This window comes from Emydura macquarii, unplaced genomic scaffold, assembly GCF_026122565.2.
Source record: "Emydura macquarii macquarii isolate MOO-44397 ecotype Brisbane River unplaced genomic scaffold, CSIRO-AGI_Emac_v2 contig_2171, whole genome shotgun sequence".
In the NCBI taxonomy this organism is placed as follows: domain Eukaryota; kingdom Metazoa; phylum Chordata; order Testudines; family Chelidae; genus Emydura; species Emydura macquarii.
This window is the reverse complement of record NW_027132308.1, coordinates 2,187,152-2,210,506: the sequence shown is the minus strand read 5'-3', so window position 1 is coordinate 2,210,506 and position 23,355 is coordinate 2,187,152.

The window sequence follows — 23,355 nt, the reverse complement described above, 5'->3', positions numbered from 1 at the left end:
TCTCTGGGTTTTCTTTTCTTCTTTTTGGTCATTCAGCACTGCTACCAACTTCCTTGGTGCAGAAATTATGGCTTGTCTGTCATGTTGTCCCTATTTGGCAAGTTGTCTGAAGTGCGTAATCTCCTGCGTTTTGACCACATTAAGCAAAGATTTCTACCCAATAGGGATAACACAGATACACTTCCTGTTAATGCGTGTACATCAGGAAGTATGTTGCAGAAGTCAGGCGTGAATGCATCACAAATTGTATGCACAGGTAAGAAATGATTCTTGTCAGTTGTGCTGGTAATGGTGCTGGTTTTAACCCACGTATTATCTTTGTGTTCTATTTTTGGAAAGTAGTGAACAGCAAAGACCAAAACATCTGTATCAAGTGACCTAATTACTCTTATGACACCAAGAGACCCTAGAGCCATATTGACAGATACAGCATACAAAAGCATTCTTGTGTAGGGTTCCTCTTGAGTACTGTACTAGTCTTGAGCTTCTTCAATAACTCTACTAGCAATGAAGTTTTCTATTTCACTACTGGAAAGACCTCCATCATTAAGGAATCCTTGTCTTGGGTATGCCCCTGAGCTCTCCAATGCATTTTGAACAATATGTTTACAGAGGGATTTCACAAGTGACTGCTTCTTGGATGCCATATTAGAAACATTTTTTTCCATGGAGGCACAGGGCATCCACCAATTGCCTGTTATTTTTTTGCATTCAACATTGGATCCTGTCCGCTGCTGTCTTTCTGCAGTTTTCACAGTTACTGTTGCCATATCTGTCAAATTAGCTTTATCAGATCCTTTCAGGAACAGCCTCATTCAAATAATTGAATGTGTGGAATTTGTCTCCAGCCATCATTTGTACGACAGCCATGTTATCTCTGATGTACACTGTCGTTTCTTTGTTTCACACTCTTACCTCATGTATTCTCTCAGCTTGAGCTTCCAGTTGATGCCCTAATTCAGCTCTGTCTGTTTTTCTCATTGGTCCTGCCACATGGTGGAGGGACATATGCATAGGTCTTTTTGGGTGACTAAGGACAATTGCCATTGAAAAATCATCTCTGCATCTTGCTAAGGAGAGGGCTCTGCAGAAAAAAATTTCTGGACTGATAGCTGCTGTGATTGTCCTTCCCTTGCCAGACTTGGTCTTCTTGGCCACGTCAGCAAACAGTTGATGCAAGACATCTTGATTGGTCCGAAGAAGCTATATGTCCCATCAGAATCAAGTGCACCTCTCACAAATCTCTCCATTTGTTCTTCACCAACATCTGTTCTTTTCAGTAGAGACTCTTGTGCTTCTGATGTTACATGCAATCCTGTAGATATGTTGACAAACATCTCTGGATGTGATTCAGGGTCAAAGCTGTTAATCAGGCTCACTTGCCAGAAGACCATCCACAAACCATTTGGATGATTTAAATTCCTGCTTCAGATTACTAGCAGCTTGGATACCATCAGCTAATGTTATTGCACTGAACAAAACAATGGTATACTTGCTTTGTTCTTGCTGTTCACAGAATGAAATTGCAGAACCATCATGTTTTTCTAATCTTGCCTGTAATTTACTACTTGAAAAGCTTGCAGTTTCTACATCTGAGGAATAGGGCTTTGTCTTTGTAGCAGCTTCGAGAGGATAAGACAATTATTTTATGTCTTATCTTTTCAATCAGTTGATAAAATGCAATGTCATAAGGTGACTTTATTGATGCAGTGTAACTAGATGATTTTGCTTTAAGATTCATCCTACTCAAATAGGAAGAAAGGCATGTTGAGTGATAAACTGCATACTTAGCAATCAAGTCTTCCACAAATATTCAGTGCAACATATCATCATCTCCTCTGTGAAGTGCTGCCTCTCTTAGACTGGTTGCTCTTTTAAATGCTTCTATTTTATGAAGCTTTTTGTCTTTCTTGGGTGTTTTTCTCAAGCAGACAATGTAACAGGAATTGTCAATTGCTTGTCAATTGCTGGAGGATGTGCTTGCTCTGGTGGCTATAGAAGCAGGTGAACACAATGCTTTCTAATCAGATTCAGAGTTAGTTTTCTTTCCTGCATTCAATACAGCACTAACATGCACTAAATTCAACTTGTTTGTGTATTTCTGAAGTAACTATTGTGATAGAGTATTGGTGGTACATCATCTAAACTAGAAAACTCAACTAGTAGCTGCCAGTACAATTAATCTCTGCTGGCTTCTGCTGCACAGAATTTTATCCAGCACTGGTGGCTTTTGATAGTTTTGGATTCCATTGATTTTCTTGACAAATAACACATTTTTCAAACTTTTCGGTGTCTTTTCTTTTTAATGTAAGTTTTAATGGGCTTGTATCCTCCATATCAATACACTGTAATTTTCCTGTAGACATAACATTCCCAAAGTATATTGATAGCATTCCCACCAACATGACCACCATTTTTCATTTTGTATATGTGTGCAGACTGATGCTAAATTAGATATAAATTATATATTATCATTATTATTATCATTATATTATATTATATATATATATATATATTATATATTATATTATTATATTATATAATAATAATAATAATTAATTATTATATATTCTTATATTTTGCTATTTTTGTTTAATGAGCACTTTGATTGAAGCTCAATATGAAACTGTGTATCTAACACTGATACTGATATTTGTATAAGTGGTAGTGAAATAAAAAGCTAGTTTCTAGAATATTTCAAAGGCTAGTTTTGCGTGCACAGGCATTTACAAATTAAAACCTTCTACCAGGCAGACTAGGTGCTATATTGTATGGACAAATGATTACAAGTAGAGAAGCATTACATTAGGAATTCCATACAATTATATCTACCACTGTGCAGCACAACTAGGAGCATGCAATATATTGCTACTGGTGCACAACCTTCAGTGTGAGATTGATCTGGTCAACAAATTTCAACTGAAATTAGAGGAAACTGGTGTAATCACTGTGAGATATTTTGACAATTAAGAATATTTGATGTAAAACATTTAATGTTAGTATATTGCAAAATGTTGATATTTTCCATTTTTCCATATGCTTAACAACTTAATTATTTCTGAAAAAAAAAAAAAAGAAACTTGCCCATGCAAAACCAATAAAAATCTTTTAATTAATTGTTGTTTGGTAGCTCTGACCACATTAAGGTGCTTAAATTAATTTTAAAAATAAAAACTGTAATAATAGTCCAGTTGCAGCGTTTTTGGAACTGTGCAAAAAATGATACTTTTCAATTTTGGGTACTATTGTTTCACCATGCCTACAGGCTTACAGCATCACTTGGCAGCTTCACATCATTCCTTACTTAAATTTACATAAAATAAGCTGTTAAACGATACATGATGTGGGTGTGTATAGGGTGGTACATTAAACTGCAAAAATATGTCCATTTTTGGAGAATTGCCACATGCCTATCTTAACAGCAACTATTTCTTTTAAATTTCTTATGCTTTGTATCTGTAAGAAGCTTAGCAGTCTTCCAAAGAATGCAAGGCTAAAATGACAATCCACAAATCAATGATAACTTTTTATATAGTGAAACTAGCCTTAGATGACAACTCAAGAGACTGAGAACAATCAATTACTTAATTGCTTGGAGATGGTTTTAATTGCTTTTAATAAGTTAGACAGAATTGTACTCAGTGGGTCATACCCTCAGTTGGTTTAAATTGGCATACACCATTGACTTTATGACCATGAAGCTATGTATATTTTCACCATCTGAGGATTTATCCCAATATTTGGTGAAACTTTGGAAAGGTTTCTTAAGACAAAAGGTTTCCTAACAAGGATAGTCTCTTACAGAGATTATATGGTATGGTTTTAATTTTTATTGGTAAAAAATTTAAAAGCACTGTTATTAATCAGTAGTGTTTAATATTATATGTTATTTGTATTGCCATAGTGCCCCAAAATTCTGATGAAGTGGATTTTTGCATTGAGTGTTAAAAATGTTCAGGCTTAAGATGGTTCTGCTGTCCTCTAGTAAGGTACATCACAGTCTAGGACCCTCTGATGTGAGTCCTCTGTCTTCCAGTCCCCAAAGTTTTTTGTCCTGGGCTGTATTATTTTCATTTGTCATTGGATCACAAATGGAGTGGTAATGTCAGAAATAGTCTTGTCTCTGATTTGGGAGGCTTTAAATATTCTCAGATTACAAAGCGGAAGGGACCACTGTGATCTTCTAGTGTAACATCCTGAATAACACAGACTGTAGGATTTCCCTGAATTAATTTTTGTTTGAACTACAACGTGTTTTAGAAAAACATCTAATCTTTGATTTTAAAATTTCCAGTGATGGAGAATCCTGCACAACCCTTGATAAATTGTTCCAATGGTAAATTACCCTTATTGTCAAAAATGTGCATCTTATTTTGAGTTTGATTTTAAAATTTCCAGTGATGGAGAATCCTGCACAACCCTTGATAAATTGTTCCAATGGTAAATTACCCTTATTGTCAAAAATGTGCATCTTATTTTGAGTTTGATTTTGTCAGATTTCCAGACTTTGGATCTTATACTTTTGTTAGCTGGATTGCAGTGCCAATTGTTATCAAATTTCTGTTCCACATGTAAGGTATTTATAGATTGTGATCAAGTCATCCCTTAATCTTCTCTGTGATAAACTACATAGGTTTAGCTCCTTAAATCTTTCACCATAAGGCATGTTTTCCAATCCTTTAATCATTCTCATCGCTGTTCTCTGAACTCTTAAATTGTTTCAACATCCTTCTTGAACTATGGACACCAGAATTGGGCACAGTATTCCAGCCACAATCACACCAGTTCCAAATATAAAGCTGCTAAATCCTCTCTACTCCTACTTGATATTCCTTTGTTTATACTTCTAAGTATCACATTACCTCTTTTGGCAACTGAGAGTTCATGTTCTGCTGTTTATCCACTGTGACTCCCAAGACTTTCAGAGTCACTGATTCCCTGGATAGAATCTCCCCTTTTCAATTCTTTGTTCTTAGCTGTATGACTTTACATTTGATCATATTGAAACACATGTTGTTTTCTAGTGCCCAGTTTACCAGGAGATCCAGATTGCTCTGTATCAGTGACCTGTTCTCTTCATTATTTACCACTCCCCTAATTGTTGACATCTGTAATGATTTTGGGGTTTTTTCCAGGTCATTTATAAAAATGTTAAATAGCATGGAGCCAACAATAGATTCCCCTCTGGAAATACACTTGATTGATGATGATTCCCCATTTACAGTGACATTTTGAGTGCTATCAGTTAGCTAGTTCAGGGCCTTGAAATAAACAGAGGAGACAGTGAAGGACAGAGAACCCAATGAGTTCTTGGCATATTTTCTGACTCAGTAGGGAGACATCAGATGTTCCACAAGTTAAGTTTACTGAATGATCTAGATGTTTAGCAACAGGTACGGCATTTACAGTAGACCAGGCTTGAGGTGATGAACAAATAGCTCACAGTAGGCGGGTCTTCATTTGAGATGAAAAGGCATAGTCTTCTCTCAGGCTGGAAGTGGAAGAAGGTGTTTCGAGCAAATGGTATTCTTACTTGAATGTTAAGGAGATATAACTAATATGAGCTTAAGGTGTCCCACTATTTTTGTGATAGAAGTGTGGTACAGGTCCCTTTAGTGGATGATACAATAAGTGCCTCAGTTAGCACATCAAAACAGCCCTCTCTTCTTACTACCATCATTTCATCTTGCCTGAGTTAAACTTGACCTAGCTGTTTTTCATCCAAGTGATTATTTCTCACAAACATTGTGACATTTAATGCAATAGTGGTGTTCATATATTTCAGATGGAAGTATAAATCTGGATCTTATTTCTATATAGAAAGTATTGGAGTCTAGAGAATGTTACGGTCCCTCCTGCATGTCTCATATATGAGCTTAATTGAAGAGGTCAGAAAACTGATTCCTGTGCACTTACAAATATTCATAAGAAGTTGAGATCAAGTGAGAAACAAGGTCTGCAGGATTGTGTCAATAGAAATCTCCCCTCACCCTTCAGTTTTCTGGGATGGAATTTAATTCAATACTAAACACCCAAGTTGTTTTTTTCCCCCAGTAAATTGCTAACCCAGATTTCCTGCCAAAAGCTGGTAATGTTATGGTACCAGTAAATATTAAATGGTGGTGATTGTTTATTTGGAGACACTTATAACTATGGACCTGATCTAAGGCCTATTGACTTCAATGGAAAAAACTTCCACTGTCTTCAGTGGACATTGGACCAAGACCTGTAAGAAGAGAATCAATATGATAAACTTCCAAAATAGGCTTTTGACTTGTCATCACTGGAGATAGCCAAGGCTGCACTGGAGATCCAGCTAATCAGTGAGAAGTTAGCAAAAGTACAATAAAAAAGCTACAATGCATTAATCACTTGCTTGATTTTATATAAATATATAAAATATATATAATATATATAGAATTTCAAGCAAGTGATTAGTGCTACCTGCATGCCAATGCATATGAAATAAGCAGCTATACAGAGCTCAAAACATGGTTCCTACAGCTACAAGCATGAATAAGAATTCTCCTGTTACTCCTGCTCATTACCTTTTCCTCTTAAGCAGTGTACGCAGAACAATATATATGTAGGAAAGTGCAATTGCCTTCCTCCAAGCCTGGGCCTGAGGAAGAGCCACAACGCCCAGAGCAGGCACAAAAAGGGCTGGCCATCCAGTCTGCCTGGCAACCGGGCAGCTGGCAAGCGATAGGTCCCGCCGGCTGGCCAATCCGGCAACAGAGGGGCGGAGCCTCAGCTGGGGCTGAGAGTATAAAAAGCAGGTCCCGCAGCTCAGTAAGGGACAGGCTGCCACTGGAGGCAGACGTGCCATCCCGCCAGCTGCAGCCAAGGCCTGAACCCATCCGGGCCGCTACCCCAAGCGAGCGCCTCCTGAAGCCTAGGACCTGGGGATGGCCCAAGCGACCAAGCCCCAAGGGCTGGATAGGGCCTCCGGGCCCCCTAGACTTGCCTAGGCCTACCAGCCCCAAGGACTGGGCCAGGCCCCTGGGACTCAGTAACAGGCTCAGGGGACTCAGTCCAGAGGACTGGGAGATCCCCCCCCAAAGCCGGACCTGACCTGGAGGGGCTGCCTGAGGCCGAGCTATCCCCTGAGCCCTGTGACCTGGAGGAGCTGCCCCTTGCAGAGGAGCTCCCCCCTTGCCGCCTGTGGATGCAGAGGGACTGGTGAGCCTGCCGCGGGCTGTGTACCCCAGTGACACTGAGGATCCCACCGATACAGGTACCTGGGGATACGGAGAGGAAGTGGCCCAGGGATAGCCATAGCCATGGCTGAGACAGGGGCGAGACCCCGTCGGCGTGTTGCAGCGGGAGCTCCGCCGACACAGTGACAACGTCTTTGCCACTGCTAGGGCCCTGGGCCGGGATGCAGTGGAGTCGGGTGAGCCTGTGTCCCTCTCCCCTCCCCCTTGTCCTCGCCACAGAGGGAGTGAGTACCATCCCCTGCTCTCCTGACTAGAGGACACTGCTGCTTATCCGCCTGCCCTGCCAAGGGCCGGGGCAATAGACTGGTTGCTTGAGTCCCAGCTTTCTGCTTCAATAATTTAAAAAAAAAAAATCCTCCCTCCCCCAAAAAACCTATTTTGTTAAAAAATTGAACTACTGAATTAAGCCTCAGTTTTGCAATCAGATTCCTATGGACAGACCTTTATGGATCTAAATTCTATTGTGTGTTTAAAAGTATTAGGACCATTTTTACAATGTAAAATGGCATGGATTTTTTTAAAACTGCATTTTTATATATTCAAAATTCCCATTGATTTCAGTGAAGGTTACATATATGTATGGACTAAAGAACTGAGCCCAGACATTATTTTAAGCAACTTTTACATTGAAACCATTGGCTTTACCCATGATTTTTATTTCATAATGGGCACCACTTAACATTAATTATTAGTTACAAAATAAAAAATGTATAACAGTCTTAGTTATTTTCCTTTATAAAAGCTATTACTATGCATGAAAGATATGCCTTTCGTCTTGACATGAATAGCATCAGGCAGATATATAGCAGAGGCAATGTTTTCAATATAACAGATGTTTAAAATAAAGTCTGGGCTCAGTTCTTCAGTTCATAAACACATGTAACCTTCACTGAAATCAGTGGCAATTCTGACTGTGTAAAAATACAGTTTTTAAAAGGACATAAGTAATGATGTCCAAAACAATTAGATTCAAGAAGTATAGTACAGTAATTTGCCTTTGAAAAGCTTTACTATGTATGCAGTGTACCTTTCTCTTTACCTTTAATGATATCTGGAAGATGTAAGGAAGAAATGTTACACTGACATCATGTCATGTCCGGTACAAATGAAAGTGTCATAAATATTATAAGAATGCATGAAGAGGAACAGTTCTATTGGCAAATGCTTCCTTTGGGACCATTGCAAAGGATGATGCAGAATGCACCACAGTGATAAAGTGCATGGATATTTTTTTTTTAAATGTGGTCTCCTGTTTTTGTTTCTTTTTGGAAGTCATGTGTATTTTACATTTTTGTTAAAAAACCAGCAGGAATTGGATACCAAGATATATGTAAAAACACTGTACTAGTAAAGGATACACTTTCACAGAATTACATGTGGACCTAGCCATGCAACTCCCATTAGCATTCATATCAACTTTGCCCCAATAAATATAAATGAAATAAAATGCAAGGAAATTCAGCATTAAGTTAAGTGTTAAGTGTGATGGCTGTGTTTGTGTGTGATGGCTGTGTTTAGCTATTGTAGCACATAAGAAACATAGGAGATACACTTATATGAGGTCCATACTATGGAATACTTGAGCGCAACAGGAAAAAGTTTGAAGAATAGCCTTAAACTTTGAATTTACTTCCATTTTATACATTTGTTACCATAGTACTCAGAGGGGTACATTTTCTGCACGGTGTAGGATAATTGCACATATTTTCACATTCCACAGATACCATACAAACTGTAGAGAACTGAGTGGCATGTTGAATATTTTTTGCAAACCAAATAAAACTGTCTTGTCAGCTATGCAAGAAATCAAGTATGTGTGAGTAATTTATATATAGATATAATTATGACGTAGCATAGAGGCAGGTGAGATGGGTGTGGAGAAAATGTGTCTAATCCTATTATATTAGACTGCTCATTGTAGAATGGTGTATCATACAAATGGATGTTTATAATTTACTTCAGTAGATCAGGAAGCTAGTACACTTAGAACAATGGTAGCCGTTCCATAGAAAGAAAATACTAAAATCACATTATCTATTTTATTTAGAAATATCTCTGACTGCTTTTACATTGTTAAATAAAATCAATAAGATTAATGGACTACAGATACAAACGTATGTTTCCAAATTATCCGGTAGTATCTACAACCCTGTTGTGAGAACTCCTTGACACCAAAAGCTACACAGTTTCAAAACTGCTCACATGCTGATTGCTTGAATATATTTCTAGAAGCTATTCATAATCATAATTAAATGTCTTCATCGCTGTTATAACAAATGTCACTCACAGTGTAAGAGACAGCATTAGGCTAGTGTTCCAACCAAGCATTCATCAGGAACCCTTGGTATTATTCTGAACACTCTTGTTTGTTTGTTTGTCTATTTTTTAATTGGAAACCTGATTTTAACTTAGAATGCCCTGGTTTTAAAAAGTTGACTCAGATTAAAATATTTCTTTTTGGTGGTTGTTCTCAGTTCTTTTTCAGTGCACTTGGTAAAGAAGTCAGTCATAGAATATAATATAAAGATAGATGGTTGGATAGATGTAGAATATTAATATCTGTGTTTGTTGCTGGGCATATGACAGCTGCCAGATTTGCCTATGTGCATTTATCTACGACCTGTACTAGTTATTCATTTGAAACACACTTTAAAATGGAGTATTTGAAAGGTAATATGTAAATTAGGCCTGTTTCAGGCAATCAGAACCTTGAATCATTTAAGAGCAGTTAGCATTATTTAAAAAATAAAAAAACCCTTAAATTATTATTTTGTAATATGCATAATATATATTTTTTATTTTTAAAGTTGCAATTCTCTAAAAAGAGCAGCTGGGATAGGATAGGGAAAAGGCTAAAGATTAGAGAGGAAAGGAGAGGAAAAAGAAATGGGAGAGATGGGCATTAATGTGGTGAATATGAAGATGTGGAAAGTGAAATGCAGTCAGATAGTGGGTTCAGAGTGCAGCACCACCTACGGATGCAGGGAATGAGGAGAAATTGTGATCACCAGTAGCAGGGGTAAATTCAAAGTTCCTTGGGTTAAACAGCTGTGCCAAGGTGTGGTATTGGACCCTTGCATGCGCTTGAATATGAGTTTTTTCTACCTGTGTGTACCCTGCTCACGTGGAAATACTCACAAAGCACTCAGTTGTGTTTTCATACATAAAGTTGTAGGAACCACAGAAGGAGGCTGTTTAGAAAAGTGCATGTTAAGGTCCTTAATCCTTTTTCCATTTACGAGCGCAGTTTTACGTGGTGCCAGATTTCCAGTGTTACTGGTTCTGTTGCATAGGGGAGGGATCCCTGGTGTTGGGATTTTCTCCAAGACTTTTCCCACTTAGCTTCTCCAGAATACTTCACCCAGTTCTCTGGGATCTGAAAACTTAGTTCAAATCAAGCTCATCACTCGGGTTACTTAATTAGACATGTAGCTGTGTGCCCACACTGGCCAGGGTCAGATGCCGGGAGTTTAGGCACAGAGTGATACCATGATTCAAAATCATGTGACATACTACACAGTTTATATACATTTCTCCTAGCTACAAAAATATATGTATTGAATCTAATTAGTTTGGACATCATACAGAACATGTAAGGACCACTCGATTAGTAGTTAATGTAAGGACCAATCACTTATCTCCTCACTTTATCTACATTTCAAGCTTATTAGTTCAGGATGTTCCCACTTCTCTCAACTAGCCTGAAACTACTGTCTCCAGCACACAGCCTGTCATACCCTTATTTATAGTTTAAACTTGCATTCAAATCAAGCTATATTCAAGTGTACGTCTGCCCAGCTGGACCTATACAAGCAGTATTTTGGGAAGGCCAGGCAGGAGGTGCACAGTGCTCATGGAGGTTGAACTGATGTGCGGTTCTAAGCAGATATTCTCATACTTCCTATCTCCTCCTGGAAGGTGGTACGTTATTGCTACAGGAGCTACTGTAGCCTTAGGTAGTGAACGTGGAGATGCTTTGGAGCTAGGGGGCAAGTACCCTGCTACACATCTCCTGATCACTAAGGGCTTGTCAACACTACCACTTTTGTCAGTACAACTTATGTCGCACAGGGGGGTGAAAAAACACCCTCTCGAGTGACATAAGTTACACTGGCAGAAGCACTGGTGTGGATAGCGTTATGTCATCGGGAGAAGCTCTCCTACTGACAAAGCTACCGCAGCTCATGGAGGTGGTTTTATTATGCCGATAGGAGAGCTCTCTCTCCCTCTTCAGCACAATGCACAGCTGTGCCGCTGTAAGTTCTCTAGTACAGACTTGGCCTTAGTATCAGCTACTGGGGCTGGGTGCTGGGGAGGGGATTTGCCCCATAACAATTAGTTAAATTGGAATCATAAGGTGATTTAAAGGGCCAGTTTAATTTAAAAAGGAAAGCCAGAAAGAGTTTAAGAAGAGCTGCCACAAACTATGCTTCCTTCTTAAATATGATTTTCATGATATTAAGGGACCAAATAAGGATGTCCTTTACTATAGAGAGACAGATTGTCAGCCTATTGGGACCATATAGGGCGGCAGGAGAGTAAAACACACTTTCTACCATGCTAGCCATCAGAACACTGAAATTGGGAGTAAATAGCACTCTATAACTTATACTGCAGAAGGTTCCTGACAAAAATGCACTTGGGGTTAGGGCATGTCACTTCCTTAGTTTATGGTTACTAAGAACCCTAATTGGTTTCTAGTGACAATGTAAAGAATTGCAGGGTACTATCTGTCTCTGCTCTTATTCTAGGCGGTGTTATAGTACAACAGTGTGTGTTTTTGTGGGACGATCAAGAATGGAGAAGACAGTCAGCTTCCTGGCCTCCCAAAGACAGATTATGAAAGTAGTGCTGCTACCTATATTTTCCCCTATGGTACAAGACTGAAGAAGCAGCCAAGAGGCATCACAGAAGAGAGTAGCCTAGGATAAGGCATCTTTGTGGCAGCTAGATGTAGGCTATATGAGTTACATCAAGCTAGGTCTGCCAACTGTTTGTGGACCTTGGGTGGTGATCACAGTGCTTCTAGCACCTCAGCCTTGCCTTGGTTTCTGTTAAGTTTGAATTGTGGTAGAATTACTTAGACCACTTACAAGCTGGATCTTCAGCCTATCCTCACAAAATGTGAATCCCTGAAAGATGCATGGCACTTAGCTGATGCAGAATGATGAGTGGAACTGGAGAAAGAAGGTGATGTTTCAGGAGGGACCTAGTTTGCTGTGATGCAAGGGACTCAGGAATGCAAGGTGGAGTCATATCACTATCATAGAGTTTTTAGAGCTTTAATATATAATCCTGGCCTCTTTTTGTATACTTAATGAAGATTGCTTTCCTGTAACTCTGCCTACTTGTTGCTAATGAAAGACTTGGGACTCAGTAATAATAGATATGTTTGCCCATCATTTTCTTGGCTTTATGGCTGCTTGGTCAGATGCCTATTGTGACTGCTTTATGATCTTTCATTTATTAAGCTGTTCTCAGCCCTCTTCCTAGCTTGAATTGTTACTGCTCTGCAGTTTTCAAGAAGGTAGTACTCTGCAAGCAATTTCATGAAGGAGAAAATTACATGCCATTAACTGGCATTCTCCAGTTTATTTTGCCCATAGAGATCCATACCTTTCTATTTATCTCCTTTTTTGAAATATGTGTTGTGGAAGGAGGACAGAAGCTCAGGACATTGAGGCATGCTCTTCTCTTTATTTCTTTATTACTACTACTACTATATCAGGCTTGATGCCAATCTGTGGATGCATTAAGGCTTATGGTCCCTACTTAGCTAATTCCTTTTAATAAAGTTGGAGTTTTCATAACTCCTGGAGTGTGGCTGTATGGAATCTAGGAAAATGAGGTTTTTTTAAAATAACTTTTAGTTTGATCATTTTTTGATAATAAACATCGAATTTTTAGATTGGGAAACTAAACTACTTCTATGTCTGTAATTTGAGTGCTAATTCAAATTAAGATTTGCAACAATGCACTGGTGGTAGCTATGTCACTGCTTCATTAATATAAAAAAGGCCTCTTCCACCTTCACATTATCATTCTCACCTGTATCTGATAATACAGTTGTGATATCTTTCAGTTGGTGTTTACCATAAAAGCTTGTTTATACTGGGGAATTCTGAAAATTCAAAAGATTCAAAATTCCATGGCTAAAGGCAGGAATAACTGATGGTGTGAGATGAGGAATTTGTAATTGTAAGTCTCTTTCTGATCTGGGCAAAATTTTTGAATAATGTCTGGTTTGTTTAGTCAAATCTTTAATTTGCAATTTGATCAAGTTCATCTAACAAGCACATCCTGTTTCTACTCATTGATTCTTTGTACCATTTAAAGCTCTGTCTTCATCTGCATTCTATGTACACCAATATAAAATGTAGCACACAATTATTAACTGTCTTTGGCAAAAAATACAATCAAGGAAAAGCTGGTTTAAAAATTAAACATTTGGGGCTGATTTTCTTTTTAAAAATCTTTGTGATGTTCAAAATGCATGTCATAATGAGGCTTCCGTGCATATTGCAATCTCATTAATACAAAATTAAATTACAAGATATGTAGACATCTAGAGGTCCAAAATGCAGAATTCTGCACTCTATTTGAAAGGCAACATAAACCACTCAATATTTCATTCATTAATAGAAAACCTGACTCTAAATAGGGAATGGACCTTCCCAAACTAACATACATCATATATACATTTTTTCTGTTGTATTTTCCTTTGCTGATCAAACTGCTGCTTTTCATCAGCTTTGGTCTCTGATCTAATGGAAGGTATTCTGTCTGAATTATTGTGTGGGATAAGCAAGTGTTTAACTTTGCAAGTGTTTGCAAGATGCCAAACTGCACAGCTTGCTGTCTGTCTGAATTATTTTTGAGTACATTAAAGATACCTTTAGTTTACAACTGTCTCATTTTTAATAAATGTACAGAGTTTAGATGAAAGCAGAAAAAAGATATGCCAACTTTTGGATTTGGGTTTTTTTATTTCAGAAGCTACTTAAAAAAATCTAACTTCCATTAAGGGTTGATAAAATCTAAAGTGCAGGAGTATTAGGAATTTATTTTTCAGTACATAAAATAAATGGATTATATGTCCGCATGAGGTGAAGTGTTGCTAGCATTAGAAATTGAAAAAGTGTTGTTAGAAACAAACCAGATATGACAGAGATAAAAGTGTAGCATTTTCATGCCACTTGACCAAACTGCAACCTTAAGTAAATGTACTTTCATTTTCTGTAGTAAAAACATAATTTATTTTCCTTGTATTTTTGACCTCAAGGACTCTGATCAGTGTTGAATTATGGAATATATTTTTTTACAGTGGAATTTTGCACACTGTGAAACCAGCAGGACCTCACTAGTGACCTGGGACAAATCTTTCAGCTAAAAAGCAAGGATATTAATCTACTTCACCTCTTAGTAATTGTGAATTTTTTTCATCCTGAACTCATTTAAAAAAAAAAAAAAAGTTATAGTCTCCTGGAATTTTTATTCCTTGGATACTATGCTTTTATATGTTGGCAAAACTGATCATTTACCGTAGATTGTGATAAAAATGTTCAGAACAAGATTTTGGGATTTGATTATTGTGTGTTTATTCATCTTGAGCAGTACTGTTGATTTACGACTTTGTATAAGTAAAGATGGCAAAATCTGGCCCTCTATGATTGTTGTTTACAGCATACAGAACCATTTCTGGAGCGCACCCTACTGAAGCCAAAAAGGGGATTTCTGCAGGCGATAGTCAATAACACCATTTGACAAATACCCATATGTCAGGCCCCTATAGCTAATCCCAATTCATGAGTGCTAAATTCTAATTCTCAACCCATAATTACTCAAACTTTGAATCTCCCTCCTTCTGTGAAAATACAAGATTCTGCTACCCATTATACGTGTACAAAAATGAACTCCTTTGACAATACAATTTATAATCAACTAAGTGTACTTAGTAGAAGAGTGATCTCAGAAGTCTAGCACTACAACAACATGGACCGAACACCACAAGAGAGTAAGACATAACAACAACATCTTAAGAAAGGGTATGGTTCCCTCAGTCCACATGAAATTTCAACACAAATAGAAAGCTGCAGTTTTCACTATTTTAGTTTAAAGAAAAATATAAAACAAATGTAATTCAGAGAACTTTGAGAAACTGGTAGAAGATCTGGTCTGACAGTAAAGAAGCTGTGGAGGACAGTATCCAGTCTATTGCAATGAACAGTTTAATTATCAAAACCCTCTTAGGGCCAGATTGTGTTCCCCTTCTCTGATATATACATTAGATTTTTTTCTCCATTCTCTGAGGAATGTCATCTTAACTGTCTCGCTGGCACCATTCCACATTATAATGATCTCAGTAGTATCATATCCATGCTGAGATGACTATGGCGGGTCACCATCTTCCCAGAGGGCAGCTTGGCTTTCCTGCTTGGAGAGCAATGGGAGTCAGTGGCAATATTGACAGAGGGGGCCGCCATTTTCCTGTGGGAAGCTAGAGGCCCATTGAGAACAAGAGATGACAGCCATTTGAAAAAGGACAGTTTTTCATGGAATACTCTATAGTACGGCATTATTTGTCAGCCCTTAAAGAAGAAACTTTCACTCATAAAGAATAGTGGCAAAAATACCATTAATCCTTAAAACAACAACAAAAACTACTTGTTACACTAGATCTACTCCACAAGGAGGGCAGGAGTGGGAAATCAGGTTGTGTGTTGAGGAATTTATGGGTCATGGAAAACTAGGTTGTGTGTGAGTGGGATGGCAATGTGGGAGACAGGCCAAGAGGGAAATTAGGGAGGGGTTTTGTACAGGATAATGTGGGGGATAAGGGTGAGGGACTGTCCATAAATTAGGTAATCCAATGGGAGCCGGGGGCCCTTAATTTTGCGTGTTTGTTTCAGTGCTACAAGAGGTGGGTGAGTCTTGAAAATCACCCAAAAATGTGTTAGGTAAATTATGGACATTCCCCTGCACAGGAAATAAGGATGTGGATGTGTGCCCAGGAGAATGGGGAGCCTAGGGGAGTAGTAAGTTCTGACTCGCAGGGTGACATACCTGCTTAGCAGTAGCAAGGCTTACTCTCGCTGAGTCAGAGCGGTAATACAATGGCTCACAGTTCTGGGTGACCAGAGCAAGACATCACAGGAGTTGAAGTATGGCTATGTCTACACTGCACACTTCTGTTGACAGCGTGTAGTGTATATACTCAGGTAATCTCTCCAGAATGGGTTTAAGTAGCAATGTGGACAATGAGGCATGACTTAGTTATAGTCATAGAGGACCACCAGAAAGGCTCACCAGGTCATCTGGTCTGACCTCCTTTATATCCCAGAATATGAATACCACCCATCATCTGCACATTAAACCCAACAATTAAAATTAGATCAAAGTATAACAGCCCAGAGGAGACTAGGCTATTATGTGCTATAGGAAGGCTTTGGTGATTAGAATAAAGACATTCTTGAAGAGTGTACTCAGGCACATGCCCTACATGGCTTTTTACTTGCCCAAGCTGTGCCTTCCCATCTTCACCGCTACTTTTAGCCATATATTGTCCCGCTGCTGCCAACTGCTGGAGCCTTTCCCCACCACCTTCCACTGCCAGAGCCTTTCACTGACGTGTAGCTACACATCGCAGTATGGATACATACCCTGCACTAGGCTAAAAGTGGTGTCTAGTGTAGCCCAGATGTGGGCAGGGGAATGTTGGGGGACAGCAGTGAGGGGGAAAGTGGAGCGTATGTAAAGAGGAATGTGGAGTGGGAAAAACTGGTCAGTTTCCTCTGGTTGTTCTGTGCTGCTGCAGGGTGGGAGACAGAGCATACTCATAAATCTGGCCCTAAAAGTTAAAAGAATTAAGGTTGATACTAGTTATTTTCAAATTATTAGATCACACGGTGACATTCTTTTTAGCATTCATGTATGAAATTTTAAACTAAATTGAGTAGATACAGTTAAAGTTGTCCCTAAAAGAAATCCAAACCTGTTAACGTACAGAAAAGCACAATTAAGGCAATAGGCAACCTTAACTCTGTCCCATACTGATATTGTTGGGGGGGGAGAGGAGAGAAATGAAAAAGTCTGATGTCTAAAAACTAGTTTAATCTAATCTGGTAATCTAAAGCCACTGTTATACACTACTTGTTTTAAGGTTAATTTTAAATCCTTGGTTGAATTCAATCTAATCCAATCTAATCTATCTATGTATGGAGAGTGATAACAATAACATCTCTGTTATGTATTTTACACCAAATTACTAATATGTACTCTTAATCTTAACTTCAATTTAATGTAGTTTTTATGTGGCAATATGAACTAGAATCTAATATGACAAACGAAAATTCCAGGAATTAAAGTAAAAATTGCAGCAATTTCTAAAAATAAGGAATTGAACGTCAGCATTCTGTGTTTATGGTTTACAGTTAGGCATGAACCTGAACGAGTACACCACATGCAATCCATCTCAAATTTTGGGAGAAGTCTGATTCATGTCTAAACTTCACAGTCTGGAGCTGCTCTATTGGCATAATGGGACTGAATCCCAACATTCCAAAACTGGAGGAAAGTTAAGATTCAGATCTGAATCTAAATTTTGTAGTTCGGGTTCTCTCTATTTATAGGGCCAGATTCTGATCCCTTTAGTCATAGTGGATTGTACCGTACTCCAGGAGTATCTCCATTGACTTCAGTAGGACTACTCATGGAGTAAAGTACTATTCAGCTTGCATAAGGGTATCAGAATATGGTCTATCATGTTCAACAACAACAATATCTAGAATAGCCAATCAAACTGTTTCCAACAGATCTTAATTTGTATTAGACACTCACTGAAAGATACCATTTTTGCTTCTACATTATTTCTGTCCACAAAGCCTATATCCTGTGCTTATTGCAATCAAAACATATACTTAAGGACTCATACTTTTAAAGGACATGCTTTCTAAGGACTTTTAAAAACAGGCACCCTAAAACTCTCATTTTTTTTTATCAGTTCCATCGGGAGGTCATTTACGCCAAAATATAGATATGATACCATTTGATTTTGTTAGATAATTTCAGCATTGGCTGAACTCACACTTCACATCATGGCTAATTACCTCTTAACAGTAGCTTTAAGGGTGGGTATTATTGTTTAAATAATTCCCAGGTCTTGTATTAATACTTCCTTGTTAATCATAACTCCACAGAGAAAATACAGTGTTTATACTGATTCAGGCTACAGAACATTTAACAATTTAACATTTAACAATTAAGCCCTGTATTTACCATGCATAATTACCTTGCATTATCTTACTTTGTTTTTACATACTATCATTGCACTTCGAACAACTTTGACAGATACGTGATTAGATGCGTTGGTGTTGGGGGTGGTGAGGAAAAACTTTAGTGACACGAAAATGGGATGATTTTGAGAGTGACAAAGGTGAGCATTCCAAATGTGTACTACCACTTGCTACCATTTTATGGAAAAAAAGTTATTTTAGAAGTATTTGAGAGTTTTCACATTTTTATTGTCATTACATTTAGCATCCCCCATCCTATAAACTCAAGTTGCCTTATTTATGTACAGGCCTCAGAGTGACAGGAATATTAGAATACTTTTTAAACCTCTGTAAATGTCTAAAATGGTGTTTCTCTACATAAATACAGTCTGATATCTCGTGAACAAAGGCTAAATATAAAAGTACCATTAGAAACCTAGGGATCCCAGTGGGGAACAGCAGATGTTTTTTAGCTGTAATGGATTCTGAGGTTTTGGAATTTAAAACTGTTACTGGTCCAGCATGTTGTTGATACATATATATTGTCAGTCTTTGAAAATAGAACAGTGTAACTTTGGGATAAAATGACATATTTAGGGAGAAAGAGAAAATAACCATTGAAGAAAGGTTTTGGTTTAGTTTTTATTATTATGGATAAGTTTGCATAGTGAAATTTGCAGCCAACTTCCATTGCAAAACCGTTTTTTAGCCTCCATGTACCTTTGACTGAGAGAACTTGTGTTGCTAGAAAATTGCTGGATTTACTTTAAATTTACTTTAAAGTTTCTGCAAATTGTGAATATTTTTTTATTTACAAGTCATTAATACTTAACCTGATTTCAAATTTTTACTTGTATTTAGCATTACTCAATCTCACTTTAGCTCAAAGCTAGCCTGTTAGTACACCTCCAGCCTATAGTTAAATCTCTTTGAACATCAATGCATTTGCTATATTTGAAGAGGTCAGGCTAAACAAATTTATTAATAATTGGGAAATTTCCTTTATTAAGAAATTATAGAATCATAAAGTTGGAAGGGACCTCAGGAGGTCATCTAGTCCAACCCCCTGCTCAAAGCAGGACTAACCTCAGTTAAATAATCCCAGCAAGGGTTTTGTCAAGCCGCAACTTAAAAACCTATAAAGATGGAGATTCCACCACCTCCCTAGGTAACCCATTCCAGTGCTTCACCACCCTCCTAGTGAAAAACTTTTTCCTAATGTCCAACCTAGACCGACCCCCTGCAACTTGAGACCGTTGCTCCTTGTTCTGTTGTCTGCCACCGCTGAGAACAGCCTAGTTCCATCCTCCCTGGAACCCCCTTTCAGGTAGTTAAAGCCTGCTATCAAATCCCCCCTCATTCTTCTCTTCTGCAGGCTAAACAAGCCTAGTTCCCTCAGCCTCTCCTCATACGTCTTGTGGCTCCAGCCCCCTAATCATTTTTGTTGCCCTCCGCTGGACTCTCTCCAACTTGTTCACATCCTTTTTGTAGTGGGGGGCCCAAAAGCAGACACAATACTCCAAATGCGGCCTCACCAATGCCGAATAGAGGGGAATAATCACTTCCCGCAATCTGCTGGCTATGCTCCTACTAATGAAGCCCAATATGCTATTAGCCTTCTTGGCAACCAGGGCACACTGTTGACTCATATCCAGCTTTTTATCCACTGTAACCCCCAGGTCCTTTTCTGCAGAACTGCTGCCTAGCTCGTCGGTCCCCAGTCTGTAGCCGTGCATGGGATTCTTCTGTCCTAAGTGCAGGACTCTGCACTTGTCCTTGTTGAACCTCATCAGATTTCTTTTGGCCCAATCCTCCAGTTTGTTTAGGTCCTTCTGTATCCTATCCCTATCTTCAAGGGTATCTACCACTCTGCCCATCTTAGTGTCATCTGCAAACTTGCTGAGGGTGCAATCTACCCCATCTTCCAGATCATTAATGAAGATGTTGAACAAAACCGGCCCCAGGACCGACCCCTGGGGCACTCCGCTTGTGACCGGCTGCCAGCTAGACACGGAGCCATTGATTACTACTCGTTGAGCCCTATGCTCTAGCCAGTTCTCTATCCATTTTATAGTCCATTCATCCAACCCATACTTTTTTAACTTGCTGATAAGAATACTGTGAGAGACCGTATCAAAAGCTTTGCTAAAGTCATATCACGTATATCACGTCCACTGCTTTCCCCATATACACAGAGCCAGTCACCTCTTCATAGAAAGCAATCAGGTTGGTCAGGCATGACTTTCCCTTTGTGAATCCATGTTGACTGTTCCTGATCACCTTCCTCTCTTCCAAGTGCCTTAAAATGGATTCCTTGAGGACCTGCTCCATGATTTTTCCAGGGATTGAGGTAAGGCTGACCGGTCTGTAGTTCCCCGGCTCCTCTTTCCTCCCTTTCTTAAATATGGGCACTATATTTGCTTTTTTCCAGTCATCAGGGACTTCCCCCAATTGCCACGAGCTTTCAAAGATAATAGCCAATGGCTCTGAAATCACATCAGCCAATTCCCTTAGCACCCTCGGGTGCATTGCATCCAGCCCCATGGACTTGTGTATGTCCGACCTTTCTAAACAGTCTTGGACCTGTTCCTTCAGCACTGCGGGATGTTCACCTCCTTCCCATACTGTGCCGCCCAGCACAGCAGTCTGGGAGCTGACCTTGTCTGTGAAGACAGAGGCAAAAAAGGCATTGAGTACCTCAGCTTTCTCCACATTCTCTGTCATTAGGTTGCCTCCCCTGTTCTGTAAGCGGCCCACACTTTCCCTAATCTTCCTCTTGTTGGTAACATACCTGTAGAAACCCTTCTTGTTCCCCATCACGTCCCTTGCTAGCTGCAACTCCAATTGTGCTTTGGCCTTCCTGATTTCATTCCTGCACGTTCGAGCAGTATTTTTATAATCCTCCCTAGTGATCTGACCAAGCTGCCACTTTTTGTAAGCTTCTTTTTTGTGTTTAAATTCACCAAAGACTTCTTCATTAAGCCAAACTGGGCGCTTACCATATTTGCTATTCTTTCTGCACATCGGGATGGTTTGCTCCAGTGCCCTCAATAAGTTTTCTTTAAAATACAGCCAGTTCTCTTGGATTCCTTTCCCCCTCATATTAGCCTCCCAAGGAATCCTGCCCATCAGCTCCCTGAGGAAGTCAAAGTCAGCTTTTCTGAAGTCTATGGTCCATATCCTGCTGTTCTCCTTTCTTCCTTTTGTCAGGATCCTGAACTCGACTGTCTCATGGTCACTGCTGCCTAGGTTGCCACCCACTTCTATTTTCCCTACCAAATCATCTCTTTTTGTGAGCAGCAGGTCAAGAGAAGCATGGCCCCTAGTTGGTTGCTCCAGCACTTGCACCAGGAAGTTGTCTGCAACACTCTCCAAAAACTTCCTGGATTGTTTGTGCTCTGCTGTATTGCTCTTCCAGCATATATCTGGGTGAGACTCGAAGCAGTTGCCCTGCCTCAGCGCCTTCCTCTGCAATCAACCACTGAAGGCCCACCTGGCACAAAGCACTCCCAATTCACACTTTTCAATCAATCACACACACGGTCAACTGCCAAACAGTCCCTGTGATTGCACCAGTCACAATCACACACACAGTCAGTCAATTATTTGTAGGTAGTTTGGCGCTCAATGTTCTTTCCACTGATTTCAGTGGCAATTATGGGTCCAATATTGCTCCCGTTATTGTCAGTAGGATTTTGTTTTTTCATTCCATCTCAACTATCTAAAATTTTTTAAACTAAGACTTTATTGATTCAACCTGTTCTCATTAGGATAATTCATTATCTTTTTACATAATACAAAAATCATGGAACCAACAATGAAAATAACAAGCAGTATATTTCAATCTGATAGAAGGAAATGTTTTTACACAATACATTTCACCTAGGGAACTCATTACCGGAAGATACTATTGAGGCCAAGAGCACAGAGGGATTCAGAATCACTTATATGGCTAATACTAATATCCTCATTTCCACCAGCAAGATAAAAAATGCATAAAGGATATTAACCCTCATGCATCAGCACATAAACCATCCGATAAATATATGGGGTTAGGAAGAAAGCTCATCTATAGCCATGTTGTTAAAAAACTGGGGCTGTGGCCACTGTAAAATACAATATGATGTGCTAGATGGACCATTGGTCTGATCCAGTATGACACTGGCAAGTCCTATATTCCTACTCACATCAGTAAAGTGAGCAGGGTTTGCTTTTTTATATTACAGACACTATGCTGTAACAAGAGTGGCCATACTGTGAGTAGATCATTATTTTTAAAATTTACTTCCAATCCAAGGGATTGATGCAACCCTGACATGAGTGGCCCTTTCACAAGTATTCCCATTGGCTTCAGTGGGACAGTTTGTGTAAGGACTACCATGAAAGTGATGGAGAATCAGGTTACTAGCCAGCAACTAGTTTAATAAGTCAGAGATAACAGAAAGTTCTCTAAGCCATGTCATGAAAGTGGGAGGTCTTTCTTTGATATACATGATGAGAATATGATTCCTTCATAACTTTTTTATTTAACGGGGAGCAGGAGATGAAAGGACATTGTTGTATTTTGATAAGAAAAATCTTAGAGTATATACATATGCATAAATGGTCCATCGTGGTAGTACACCATCAGAGTATTCTGCATTGGAACAAAGTGTCTTCATTTTATATCTATGATAAATATCTCCCTGCACAACTGAAATTGTCAAAGGACTTGATTATGGGATTGAATTGAATGCAAACAGCATAATTGACCCAGGAGGAAAGCTGAATTAATACGGACAATAAAGCCACTAAGTAAGCATGATACATTAAGAGGTAGCATTGGGAAATGTCAGCAGTCATGATTCATTATTTTGTAGTCATCT